Here is a 15,082-nt window from a genome sequence, read left to right on the forward strand (position 1 = left end):
GTTAACACCTGAGGCTCTGGCTCCGGTGCCAACCGTGGTGGTACGGGCATTGTGTAGGCCACTGACGCTGCACCCAACCAGGATCCCTGGCTCCGACTAGGCTTGATGGAAGGCCCACGGAGTCCGAAAAGGCCACTGCTGTGGATTTTGCCACTGAGGAGCTGTTAAGGTTTCTTCCCCAGTCTGAACTCTCGGGTAGAGATGTGGGGACCCGCATGAAAGACCCCCTAAGCTTATTTTTACTATCTTAGGTTAAAAACTTTTCCAAGGTACAAACTTTGCCTTGTCCTTGAACAGTATACTGCCACCACTAAGGGTTTTAAACAAAGAACAGGGAAAGACTTGGAGACGTCTTTCCCCAAAATAACCCCCCAAGCCCTACACCCCGTTTCCTGGAGAAGGCTTGATAATAATCCTCACCAATTGGTACAGCTGAACACAGACCCAAACTCTTGGATCTTAAGAACAATGAAAAATCAATCAGGTTCTTAAAAGAAGAATTTTAATTAAAGAAAAGGTAAAAGAATCACTTCTGTAAGGTAAAAGAATCACTTTTGGGGAAAGACTTCTCCAAGTGGTCTCTTTCCCTGTTCTTTGTTTAAAATGCTTAGTGGTTAGTCCTGCTTCCCTTATTGGTCCTTTGGGTCAGGTGCCAGCCAGGTTAGCTGAGCTTCTTAACCCTTTACAGGTAACAGGATGTTGCCTCTGGCCAGGAGGGATTTTATAGCACTGTATACAGAAAGGTGGTTACCCTTCCCTTTATATTTATGACACGCCCCCCCAAATCACTTGCTCTGATTTTTTTTCTGGAGCTCTAGGATAAAACATAGTTAATAAGACACATGCATCTCTTAAATATACTACTAACTCTATAAAGACTAAAAATGTTTCCCACATCTTAAGGACAATTTGGACCAGTTGATTGTGGGAAACTTTCACAGGAAAGTGCATCAGCCACTTTGTTACAACACATTTCAGGAGCTTCTATGTCGAAATTAAAATCTTGGAGAGCTAAACTTCACTGAATAAGTTTTTTGTTATTTCCCCTGGCGGTATGAAGCCACTGTAGTGCAGCATGGTTGGTTTGCAGGTGGAAACACCATCCCCAAACGTATGGCCGTAGCTTTTCCAGAGCATAGACAATGGCTTAACATTCTTTTTTATTGGTTGACTAGTGGCTTTCCCTCTTAGACAGCTTCTTGCTGAGAAACACAACAGGATGGAACTCTTAATTTGGTCCTTCCTGCATTAAGACTGCTCCCACACCACGCTCAGACGCATCTGTGGGTACTAGGAATGGTTTGTTAAAGTTTAGGGCCCTTAGCACAGGGTCAGACATGAGTGTTGCTTTAAGCTGGTTAAAGGCCTTCTGACACTCTTCAGTCCACTGAACTGCATTTGGCTGTTTCTTTTTGGTTAGGTCTGTCAGTGGGGCAGCGATTTGGCTGTATTTCGGTACAAATTGCCTGTAATATCCGGCCAAGCCTAAGAAGGATTGGACCTGCTTTTTTGACTTTGGGACAGGCCACTTTTGGATAGAATCCACTTTGGCCTGTAGAGGGTTGATAGTTCCTTGACCACCTGGTGTCCAAGGTAAGTTACTTTGTTTAAGCCTATTTGACACTTCTTAGCTTTAACAGTTAGTCCTGATTCTGTTATGCGCTCGAAGACTTTTTGTAGATGTTCCAGGTGTTTTGCCCAGGAATCCAAAAATATGGCCACATCGTCAAGGTAGGCAATTGCATACTCTCCCAATCGCGCAAGGAGACCATTTACAAGTTTGTGGATGGTGGTGGGTGCATTCTGCAGCCTGAAAGGGAGCACATTAAATTCATACAGCCTGACGTGTGATGAAGGCTGACCTTTCCTTGGTGGATTCATCTAGCGGTACCTACCAGTACCGCTTGGTTAAGTCCAAGGTAGAGATGAACTGGGCCCATCCCAGTTTCTCTAATAGTTTATTTGTGCATGGCATTGGATAGTTGTCTGGGCTAGTTACAGTATTTAGCTTACGGTAGGCCACACAAAAACATGTGGTTTGGGAACTAGAAACACTGGAGATGCCCATGCACCGCCAGAGGGGCAGATTATACCCATCTGTAGCATATCTTGGATTTCCCATTCTATAGCAGTTTTAGCTTGAGGAGACACCCGGTAAGGTTGGGCTCTAATTGGGTGAGCATTACCTGTGTCAATGGAGTGGTATGCCCATTCAGTCAGTCCTGGGGTGGCTGAGAATGTCGGCGTGTAGCTAGTGCACAGCTCCTTGATCTGCTGTTGCTGCATATGACTAAGGGTTATGGAGAGGTTCACCTCTTCCACGCCACCATCACTTTTTCCTTTGTAGTAGACACCTTCAGGCCACTCAGCGTCATCTCCTCCCTGGGCTGTAAACTGACAGGAATAAAAGGGCTTTGGAGAATTAATATGGTATACCTTAGGCTCTTGGTTTGAGGTGGGGAATGCTATGAGATAATTAACAACTCCCAGGCACTCTTGGACCGTGAATGGCCTTTCCCATGACCAGGTCATGGTCTTAAAGGCGCTCCAGGCCTATAAAATGAAAGCGTCGTGGGAACTCCCGACAGATCTTGCAGCAGTCTTTCTGGTGACCCTCACTAAGGCACCTTAAGCAAGAGCTGTGGAGGGGTCACTTTTCGACATGCTCTTAGCGCAGATCTGGCAAGTCTTAAAGCCTGATAATCGCGGCATTCCCTGGCAACAAATGGGGGAGGAAACAGGTGGGGGGAACCCCCCTGTAACTAAAACTTACAAGGAAACTACTAAATTACTATACTAACTAGTGGAAACTAACTATGCACAGCATATAGAGTACTGCTAATCCACTTGCCGAAGCAAGAGAAGAGCAAGGGAAAGTTCCAGCTACTGTCACTGGCGGTAAGAAGGAACTGAGGGGGTGCAGGGTTGGCAGGGCTCTCTATTGGATGCCATGAAGATGGGAGGCCGATCCTACAGTTGTTGCTAGGGGAAAAATCTTCCAGCTACTGGGCATGTGTGTGCGCACACACACCTGATTGGAATTGACATGAACAAGGACTCAAACAAGAACGCTTTCTCCTCCACAAAGTGATTTAATGTACATTATTTCACCCAGGCTCACTACTGCCAGGAGTTAGAGAAGTGTCCCTTTTCCCATTGGACATATTGGGATTCTGAGGTACAGAGAAGGGAAATGACCTACCCGAGGTCACACAGCAAGGCAATGGCAGAGCCAGAGAGAAAAGCCAGCAGTTCTCATTCTTGCTATAACCAACAGACGACAAACCCCCCTGAGGCAGGGATAGAGCCCAGGAATTGAGATGGTGGGAAAATTTTCATTGATGCAGTTTTCTGTGGGGAAAATCTCATTAAGATTAAACAAGTTTGTTTTTTGAAATCATAAATTGATTTGGATGAAAATTCTTTGCAAAAATATTTTTTGCAAAAGAAAACATCTCATGTTTGTAACAGTGTTAAATTGTCCCATCACACACACAGAGGTGACATTTTCATCTCGAAAACCAGGTAAGATGTTTCAGTCTGTGCTAAGTAGTTGCACCTCTGAATGATTTAAAAATAATAAAATATAAATAAAATAGACTATTTGAGCTCTTATACAGCATAATCCCACTTAAGTGGGACCAGGGCCAGATGGGATGATCAAAAATTTGGATAATCTGGAGAATGGGAAAGTGTGAGATTGCAGACCCATCTAGCGGCCACCTGAGAAATCGCCCGCTTCTGGACCTGTGTGCGCTGGTTGTTCAGTTAATATTTCGGAGCTGAGATAATGGAGGTTTGGATAAAGGAGGATCTACTTCATTACATCATAATTTGCCATGACTTAATGTGATAGGTCACCTCCTATTAGTGACACCAGTGACAGACTCAAATGGATCTTCACAGCCCCTCCAACCTCCACCCACCATAGCAATGAGAGGATTGTTATCTCTAATTGACAGAGGGAGAAACTAAGGCTGATAAAGGTAAAGGGACTTATCTAACATCACACAGCCAATCAGTGCCAGAGTTGGGAATAGGATCCAGGATTCCTGATTTTCAAACTAACCATGAATCTTGACTTTCATATACTGAGTGATCAGAATAAAGTGATCTCAAATGAGCTACAGACCAACAACTGTTACTGTAATTATTCAGCAAGTATTTTAGAAGAACTAGAACATTAGAGAGAATCATGAAATGCTCAGGGAAAATTAATGGAGAGATGCAGCAAAATTCATCAAGCATATGATTGTTTATGGCTTATTTGCTTGGTCTTAAAAGAGAACAACAATGTCCAGAGTCTCCTCCATGTTACAAGAACCTTAGCTCAGCCAATCAGCACAGAGACTCTGAGGGGCAGGAAGCTGAGGGTTCTCACCAGATGATCCAAAGGATAGGTCAAGTCATGAGTGGGGACCATGGTCAGAGCACTCTTCCATTCCCACCTCTTTCTGAGGGCCTCCCACAATGAGAGTTTCAGAGCAACCCCCTCCTCGCCAGTGGAGGGAGGGAAGCATGGAAAAGGGAAACCAAAAATGACAAACCCCAATGTGCCCAGTGATTCTAAGGGACAAAGGCCTAGGTGGGGAAAAAAATGCTCCCACCTTAACCTAGTGTTTTCCGTGCCTCGAGTTTGGCTGGCACCAGATGGATCAGGCTGAATAGGTACCAAAACTTTCTGAGATTCTTACCTTCTCAACAGGGACATCTATTTTCTAACAAAATTAGTTGTAGGAAAGGAGAAACTCCAAAGAGGCTCTTTGTCACACTCACGTACGTGAACCTGAATTCTCTCTCAGTCCCCAAGGAGAGACCTCAAGAAGGAGACTCGCTGCAACAAAGCCACGGGGGTCTCTGAGTGTGCCCCTGTCCTGCAGCCTGTCCTGCCTGGCCATTGTCAGGGTTTCTCTGTGGGGTCATTGCCTGCTGACCTCCTTTGACCAATAAGCTGAGGTCCTACAAAAGGCACGTGTGATATCACTGTCACACCCACACCTGCCATGCTAATGTCCTGCCTCTGGCCAGCCCCTTTGGATGTTTGAGCTGCTCCCCTGGTATTACCCCACTCCGTGTTAAATCTGTCACTACTGCACAGGAAACGTACAGAGGCTATAGAGATGCTCTATTTTATTGGCTTCATAATCTCCAATGAGAGAACTCTCTCTCCATGAACTATCCAAGTGCACAGCTTGTTGAAACTGGATGTGTCTTGAGGAAAGACATTGTGGCTATGGGGGAGATTTTGAAAAATGTCTCAGGGATTTAGGAGCACAAATTCCATTGACTTTCAATGGCACTTGGGATCCTCAACTTCTAAAGTTCCCTCCATAAGCAAGAATCCTCCTTAATGTTGAAAAGTTTTCCATGAAGTATCATTCACTAGCCTGGGTTTCCTTAAGGTTAGCTGCTGCCATTCTAAACTCAGTCTGTTAATGTGAAGGAAAATGATCAACCCAATTGTGTGGTCTTCTGTAATCCTTGCAGTGAGGCCAATAAACATGGAATAAGCAGTTTACAAAAATGTGCTCTGTAGTACTCCCCAAAGCCACTGGTGCCAGCTGAAAAGCCATTTTTCAGTCTTTCACAGATAAAGGAAAGCACTTAAGGAATGAAAGCTATAGTTTGACATTTCTGTGCTAACTAAATCTTGGCTCCAAAGACAAATAGTTTTAAATTGGCCTAACAATAGAAAACAGTCAACATTTAAACTATCCATAGCTGGCCAATTTCATTGGTGAACTATCACTTTTTTTCCCCCATAGGAAAAAAAACATACCAAAATAATCCCAAAACTAATAAGAAAATAAAATAAGCAAATATTGTCAATATTGTCTCAGCACTTCACTCGCCAGGAGCACTCCACGTTTAGCACAGGTTTGCAAAATTCCTAAAATGCAGAGATTATTTATTATTGAAGAGCTATTTATATCGCAGAGTACTGTACCACTCTTTAATTGCACCTAGCATAAACAATTTTGTGTTAATCCAGAAGAAACATCCAAGAGTTTATAGGTTTTGGCTTGAGTTTTACATTCTACAAATTGTAGAAGCTTTAGACAAAGCCGAACGTTGTTGTCTGCTGCTCCAGTATTTTCAGCACCCTAGCATAAATAGCAACAATGTGTGCAATGGGACATCTCGTTAGCAGCATGATCTTCCTTTTATGGACACAACAGCAAAATTTCTAATGTGACTCATCTGGAGGGACAAGAGCTGTGCACGTATCGCTTTGTGTTGTGTTTCCGTCCCTTTAGTTGTCTTGGGTTAACTTGGGATAAAATAGACACGTATTTCTCTGAGCTTCCTTACTAAAGTCTGCAGGCATATCTTCCTGATGCATAACTGCCCTGTTTTATGTGGTTCAACTGACATTTCATGCTTACTCGAGGAGGTGAAATGTGTACTGGGGAAAAATTACACTTAAGGCTGAAGCTTCCCTCACCTCTTATGGGTTTTCTGGAGCATTCCTCTCTTCTCCTCTCCTCTCCTTTGCAGCAGTCTCTCTGGAGGACCTAACTTAACAAGTCCCTCCCAACATGTCCCTCCTCTCATGACACTGAAGCCAGTTAACATGTCAGCTTTTTGAAAAGAAAGCAAGCGTGGTATTGGAATGCTTCACCGTATTTTACTAGATAATAAATTGCATCATAAGGTGGTTCACAGTGTATTCTAAACGCACCTTGTTTGATGTTAAGACAGCAGTTTTCAAACTTTTGAGCTGACCCCCCGCCTCCTTTGAGTTACAATTTTTGGTTGCGCCTCCCCACCCCCCCAACCCAGACAAAAATAGACACATGTAAAAATATGCTTGATAGCCTACTAATAAACCTAACGGAGACCTTTAACACAACTTTAATTGAATGACCTACACCAGTATGTTTCACGTACACAGATACTTATTAATTAATGTGAAGGGGGTGCCTGTTTCAACACTCTGAGGATGTCCTCCACTTCCAGCCTCGAACAGTACTTTGTCTTTAGCACAGCCAGTGCACAGAATCCGAACTCACCCAAATAAGATGCAACATACAGCAAAAGAGCTTTGATCTCACACTTTGACAAAGCTGGATATTCTGAGCCATCTTTCAACCAAAAACCCCCCAAAGACTGTTTTTTTTTAATTGAATGTCCAGTGTCCTATCACTCTGACATTCAATCAGCTTCTCCTGAATGTCATTTGAGAGACAGGACAAGGTCACTACCTCACTTACAAAAGGTTGGATAATCCTGTCATTCAGGAGTGCATTTCCTTTGGGAAAATATTTATCCAAACTGGCTCTGAAAGCAGTATTGCCAACCCCAAATGTTCAAAAATCATGTGTCAGGGTCACCAAAAGTCATTAGTTTTTCTTTAAAATCATAAGATGATGTAAAAATAATTGATTTTGTGTTTTTTATTTGCCTTCTGTCTTTTGAGCCCTTAGGGTGCACTGGGATCACATTTTCAAGCTTTCTCCACAGCCACAAGGGCTAGAAACTTACTTTTTCTTTAAGAATAAAGGCTGAAGTAGTCATATGTCCGCTTGACCCCAGGAGCTGGGGCTCTAAGGAAAACTATCATTACTTTCTGTTTGTTTTAAACCTGACTTCCATGTGAAACAACAAAGAATCATGCTCCACTCCCATTTCTGCATAACGCATTGCAAAGAGACGTGCCCTTGTGGGCTGCATCTTGATAAAGTTTACAATTTTAATTGCAGAACTCAGAACATCAGTAAGTTCCTGATCCATGTTTCACATGCTTCACAGTGTATCATACAATGAGTCCACGATATATGTGGAGCAATTTCAAATCTACTAGCCATAGAAAGAGCTCCATGTGTGCAGATTCCAGTACAGGCTTCCCACTTCATCTCGTGAGAAGTTAGGAAGTTGTTTAAAATGTTAACCAGTTCAGATCCAGTTGCATGCATCTTAACTGGCTTGCAGAACAAAACATCTTCCAATACTGATGTTTTGTGACAGTACCCAATGTAAGCAATTAAATGAGCTTCTTTTGATATATCCATTGCTTCATCCAACTGGATTGCATATAAACTGGATAGCAATCGAGAGATCAGCTGTGCATTGATATTTTCTGACATGTCAGAGAGTCAGTGGCTGACTGTGTTGTCTGACAACAGTCATTTTTCATTTCTCTGCCGCACTGTCACCAGCCATTGGCCTGCAAATGTCACTTGCTGCTGAGAAGAATCAGTTTTTCCCTAGTCGTATAAGGCTTTTTATTCTACGCAGGGTGGTACACAACTTGATATGATGCTTTTAAAGCACTTGAAGGAGTGGATACCACATTTTTCATTGTGTTTTTTTTGTTTGTTTGTTAATTTTTTGTCGCTTTCTTTCAAAAAAAATCTCAAAAATCAAAAAAAAATCTGCCAGATCACCTTGTTTTGTTTTTAAATGGCATCTTAATTTTGTTGGCTTCAGGCTATAGTTTGCTAAAGTTACTGCATACACTACACATTGAGGTCTAATTTTTCCGTTAACTGCAATGGAAGTGAAACCAAAATCCAAATATGTGTCATCATATCTTCTTGCTTCTGTAGATTTTTTTTCTCTGTATCGACTTTAGCCATTTCAGCTCCTGTCTTTTTTTTTCAGAACACTACCATTTTTGGCAATAAGTACCAATCCATTTTTCATCATGTAATGATATGAAAAAATATCAGACTCACCAGCGGAATAAGCACTGCACAATTGCTTGTTGTAACGGCAGGCTATGATATATGAAACTGGATGGCAGGGATGGTAGTTGTTGCTGTAGAAATGATCATCTGCTTATAATTAAATACATTGTAACACACTCCTGTGTATTGCATCTGCAGTCTTGTATCTGTGTTAAATCCATGAGTCTTTCACTTGTTCAGTGAGATTGCAAACACAAGTACAAAAGTTGCCATCAAAAAGCCATCATTTGCCAAGCGGTAACATACCCTCCCTAACACCCCCAATATTTAATAGAATGTATTTGGGGTAACTGTGTGGTAACAATTGCCAGATGGTGACTTTTACTGTACATAGCCACTCACAAAAGCATTAGTGCTCATTTGAGCCATTTACTGTTATGGGAGTGCTATATTCAAGGTATAAGTGTATATGACAGACTTATATGCAGTATTGTATTGTTGTAGACATGCTGGTCCCAGGATATTAGAGAGACAAGGTGGGTGAAGTAATATCTTAGATTGGACACGAACAGCTACTTGGACTCCCTCTCTGGATGTCAGTTGGGTTCCTTTTTCTTTTAGGACAGTGATCATGTGTTGACAGAACTAGCAAGTCCAGTGGGTTCTTTAGGTTCTTTTATCCATATCAAGGCTATGCGGTTCTAAATGATTATAAAACAGGTTTCATATGGAGGTTTTTAATATAGGAGGGTGTTTCTTTGACCGTATCCTTTTGAGCTTTTCATATTCTCCCATCTCCTTTCACTGTGACATTTTTTATTACCACAACACCTTACTAGTTTGTAGAGCTTACACCTATATTGAACATAGGATGACCAGATGTCCCAATACTATTGGAACCATCCTGATATTAGTGGCTTTGTCTTATATACACAACCATACTTGTATGCCCCCGAAAAAAAAGTGTCCCCATTTTTCACACTTGCTATCTGGTCACCCTAATTGTACAGTCTCTTAAAAGACATAGATATTGAGCCATATAACTGTAAAAAAAACAAAACACACAAAAAATCTTCACCATTGAAAGGAAAAAAACTCACTGATATAAAAAGAGAAAGAAAATGGGAACATTTCATACCACAAACAGGACAATAGAATCTCCTGATGGATATCACAGGTAAGTAGAAGGCATTATTGCATACAAGGAGGTTACAAAAACGTTGATCCTGGAGATTGGAGATTTAATCTTACGATAAAGGCTACAGATTTTTGCCAAAATCTAAATTGTGTAGATATGAAACTGGGATCAATTAAGGAGAAAGGTCACATTTGAATGGAGAGTGCAGATTAAAATATCTCTAGGGGAAACAGAAAATGAATGTAAGGGTATTTAAAGCAATTCAAGTACTGGGTATTGAAAGCATGTTTTAAATGAAATATTGGATTTCCTGAAATGGTCCCAAATTATCAGAGAGCCTCTCAGGGCACATAAACTGGGGAGCATTTTTGGCCATTCTTTGCAGAATTAAAGGACCAATCTCACAAGAGACTGAGTCCCCACAATATCCACTGACTTCACTGTGAGCCGAGGCTTCTCTGGTCCTCTTAAAATCTGGCTCTGATTAGGAAATTTAATTACTGTACATAGGTCCCACTTCTACAGTCAGATCTGCACAGACATGCTCTGGCACCTCCATGATGCCCCAAATTTGTATTATATTTATTTTAATATTTATGATTCAGTAGCCCCCAGAGGACCAGCTGAGACTGGGGCCCTCTTGTGTTGGGCACTCTACAAATGCATATTGAAAGAGAGTCCCTGCCTTGAAGAGCCTAACATCTAAATAGACCAGAGAGAAAAAGGATGGGAGAGAAAACAGAAAGGTGAAGTGACTTGCCCTAGGTCACACAGTAGGTCAGTAGCAGAGCCAGAAAAAGAACCAGGACTCCTGACTCCCACTCTAGTGTGCTAATCATGAGACCAAGGCATGGCTGACTTGGGTCATAGTCTATATTATTAAAGAGTTAAGATATTGTACTATTATGATGTACATTTATGTACATTTATTTTTATCATGTATTATGAGCATGTTTTAAAATATATGAAGTGGTGAGTTCAACCGTGTGTAACTCTTTTAGTTCAGTCATTTTATGCCCTTTCTGTAGTTTGGAATGAAACATCAATGCTTAGTTGATTTAAAGAATATGAACAGGGACACAGAAAAGAAGACTACTATAAACATAATTCAGAAAAGCATGACAAACAGGGATGTGTAATGATTTTGTGGTTTGAATAGATGACACTGTCTGGCAGAACCCTTTGTCTGAGGAATGACAGTACCACATTACTTGTGGGAATGTCTTTCACTCTTTTAGTCTTCTATTTATCTTGTTTTCAAAGTTCTCTGTGAATCTTATTCATAGACTGACCTGCCCCAAACTCAGGTGTAGCTCTCTCAATGAGAGAGATTGAGGGAAGCTTTGAGAAAATTCATATTGGTAAGCCATTTAGGATGATAAGCATTGAAGGGCAAAATGTGAATTTTAATATACTGGCAGTTTTCCCTCCTTCAATAATTTCAGCACTTATGTGACTATTTCTACTTTGGCCTTTTTAGGCTTTTATGCCATGCCCATCACTATAGAATCTCGGTGTCTTGGTTCAAGAGACTCAGTTCTCACTGTTTTTTCTTTTGTCAGTTTAAGAGCCCATTAAAGTCCATGGGAGTCTTTCCATTGATGTTACTACCAGTTGGATTGGGCCCTTAGAGTTTATGAAAGACTGGAGATTGACCATGATGGACGCTGATGTCTTCTTCAGTTTAACAACAGTTCAGCAACAGCAGGAGCTGTGGCTTCCCTTGTACTGCACTGCCCATGTATCTGAACCCTGAACAGGAGCTGTAGAAGCCTGACAACCTTGAGGATTTAACTCCTGGGTATATTCACTGGCCTGGTACCACCTGATCATAAGCAGAGCAGACGTTCTCATAGTGCGAGCTTTCTAAGGATGAGGGGGTCATTCAGTCTTCATGGCTTGTTCAATCCTTTGCATCTCTGCTAAGGCTGCCAAGGAAGGTAATTGCAATGTGGACAGTTGTTCACTAGAAAGATAAATGAGAGCAACAACTCATTTTGTTAAGGCTGCTGAACAGCTGTGTGACGGTAATGATCTTGTGCGGGGAAATAGGGGGGGAAGAGGAGACAGATACCAGGGTCTCAAGCTCAGCCCTCCCCAACTGTTGGCAACTGGGGTGAAATGGGGGTTAAATACTAGGGGTGTGGCATCGCAGTGAATGTGAGGTAGTGGGGTCCCAAATTTCTCTCACTGGGCCAGTCACTATTGACCTGGATTGAACCAGGCTGCTGATATATGGAGATATTTTCAAAGGCACAAGTGGCAGTTTAGCGTCCAGCTGCTATTGTTTTTTCAATGGCAGTTGTGTGCCAAACTGCCATTTTGAAAATATTCCCCAAAAGCTTAATACTACTAGTTGCTGAGCCCCTGCTGCAATGTGCTGAATGTCCACAGCTCCCCATTACATTTCAATGAGAGTTGAAGGCTTCTCAGCACCTCGAAGAATTGGCTGTGTAGATGTGATCAGCTCCAAATCCCATTATATGTTCCAGTGGAGCAGCAATGCTATTCTAGGAATTAACTGTAATGTTTACATTATAATAAATGTTTACTGTAAATTGTTTCAAATAATAAATGACTATAATATATACACTATATACTATGGGCCCCATCCTGAAACTCTGTGCATCTAAAATTCAAATGGTGTTTTGGAAATGCAGAGAATATAGTATCAGCTTGGATAAGGTTTAGGCAAACAATAATTAAATTGTAGTTGAAGAATTAGGATCTGTGTGGTCCTCAATTAAAAGGACAAAGCAGAATGAATTTACTGATGCATTAAAATCTTCTCTTTGAAAATCTGGCTTTTAGCAGCAACACTGTGTTTGTAATCCTTAATGTATATAGTATGCTATTTATAGTATGTACATTATGGGTCAGATATATTTCTTTCTCTCTGAAGACTTATAAAAGCCTCTGTAAGCACACATCCTAGGCTCAGGCAGTTCATTACATATGTTAAAATAAGCAACGCAAAATTGCTTTCATTGACTTCTTTTGCATTTATATTCAGATCAGGCTTTGTAAATTTCATCCCCCCCCACACCTCCAACCTTCCAACTCTCTCATGACAACACTTTATTTTACAAAATTTAAATGAGCCTATGTGGTTGACAATGCCCTTTAATAAGTTTTGTTATGAAAACATGAAAAATATCTGAAGCTCGTGATGAGGCAATTTATTTTCTGGTTTAACAATTAAATGGCACATATGGGAGGGCTCAGTCCTCCAAATTTGTATTTTATAAGTAGTCCTACTGATTTCATTTCGACTGCTCTTGAGGCTAAGAGTTTGCAGGATTTGGTCCATAGTGCTTAATCCTGCTCACTTTACTCGCACAGGTAGATCCACTGGGCCAAATTCTCTGGTGTAAATGAGTACAACTCTTTGACTTCAAATTAAGTTTGCTGATCTAAACCAGCATTATGACTTCAGTGGGGCTATTTGTACAAGTGAGGCAAACAGGATTTGACCATAATATTACTCAAAGTTAAAAAAAAATAGACTCCTAAATACAGTGAACAGCGACAAGAAGAAATAAATTATTATTGCCTCCTACAGAAGTTTTGACTTCAGACTGATTGCAGGATCAGGCTCTTTATTATTAAAATAGAATTCAGATAGTGCTGAAAAAGCTTATTAATGCAAATAGTCTTTATTCACATGAGTAATCCTTATTGGGTTACTTGTAGGAGAAAGGGGTATGGGTGACTGACTCCAGGATCATTAACTGGCTTTTGGTTATTTATGTGCTTTGAAATGGGATGCTAAACTTGAATAGGTTATTGTGGAAGCAGGAAAAACCATTTTCAAAAAAATGCATAAGGCAGGGTAGAAAGAGAAATTATCTTTCTCAGCTTACCATTAAAGTTCTTTTAAACTCTGCAAACACAAAATGATAACAGTTAAGCCTTGAATGTTCATGATTAGAACAAAAAGCCCAGTTATATATAAGTTACTCCACACAAACTTCAAGAATAAATCTGCCTTTGGATGACAGTTTAAAGGAATCCAATTTTTCTAAACCTCAGAAGGGGCCCATAATATTTTAGCAAACTCAGAGTCTATGGTGACATACAGTATAGCTATGGATTAACCCATCATACTTTAGGCCTGAAGGATTTATTGTACTTTACTCTGTTGACCGAAGCCCAGGAAGAGAGCAGACATACGCTGGTGGTCTGTGCATTTAGAAATATTTGCCATAATATTAATGTAGGTTGGATTCTATGCACAATGCATTTTTTTGTTTCTTCCCCCTATCAAAATGGAAAACAGTAGCTTCTTTTTAATAGTACACCCTATTCATTTCAGTTTTGTAAGGCTTTGAGTGGTGCTCTCTCCAACAGGGAACTGAATTCCACGCTTATTCACACTGATTCTAAATCCAGTGTAACTCCACTGGATTCTTCTGAACTGGGAGCAGAATTTGACCCTTGCATTTAATTTATTTGTAAACTTTACTAGAGCTATTTGCCTTTTTCTCTGAAGTATCTTGTATATCAGGGAGATTGATCAGCACTTGATCAGCGGATTATCTCTGAAAAAACTTCACTTTCTCCTGTGGGGAGGGCAAGCATACTCAGTTTTACCCTAACCATTTTCAGTGACTTTCTATTTTATCATAACTTAAGGACCTCTGTGTTTCAAGTCTCCAGTAGGAATTTCTCTCTTGGAATGACAGCAAGATTACACCCTGTATTTACTACCCTTAAATGAAACTCTTGGCTTCACATAGAAGTCTTGGATAAACACTGAAGGCAAAGTCCTAGCTCCATTAAGTCAATGGAGGATTTTTCCATTGACTTCAGTGCAGCTAGGATTTCACCCTAAGGGTAGAATATAATTGTTCCACATATGGGACTCACATTCATATTGCATGTGGTAGCTATGAATTAATCAATGAAGGGTTTAAATGGCAGTTCTGCATATGGAAAATAAGGGCCCAAGCCTGCAAACGTGCTTAACTTTACTTAATCACATGAATAACATTAAGCCCGCAGGGTGAATTCTTGTTCCCATTGAAGTCCGTGAGAGTTTTGTCATTGACTTCAGTGGGACCAGGATTTCACCCATGATATTTGTTGGATCAAATCCTAAAGATTTTTTGTTTTTGCCATTGAGGACACTTTTCCTAGCTCTTCCCTTCCATACATCAGTCTCCCTGTGCCATTTTTGTGGGGTACAGAAACCCATGCATAAGCCAATCAATCTCTCTTGTAGTTTCCACAATGGGCTATGTATTGCTGCCATGGAGACAGTTTCTGAAGCGCAAAGGGGTTGTTCATCTGCCCCTGTACCGCTGATGGTATT

At 40.9% G+C, this 15,082-nt stretch overlaps 1 long non-coding RNA gene across 1 annotated transcript in view; it reads right to left on the minus strand.

Annotated features, from left to right (window-relative positions):
- Nucleotides 1-2,279: 2,279 nt before the first annotated feature.
- The window catches only part of LOC141980873 (uncharacterized), a 43,194-nt gene continuing 30,391 nt past the window's right edge, over nucleotides 2,280-15,082 (minus strand). Inside the window, exon 3 of the long non-coding RNA XR_012637620.1 lies at nucleotides 2,280-2,394. This is a non-coding gene — a long non-coding RNA (uncharacterized LOC141980873). The remainder of the gene's footprint in view (nucleotides 2,395-15,082) is intronic.

This window comes from Natator depressus, chromosome 1 (genome assembly GCF_965152275.1).
Source record: "Natator depressus isolate rNatDep1 chromosome 1, rNatDep2.hap1, whole genome shotgun sequence".
Lineage (NCBI taxonomy): Eukaryota > Metazoa > Chordata > Testudines > Cheloniidae > Natator > Natator depressus.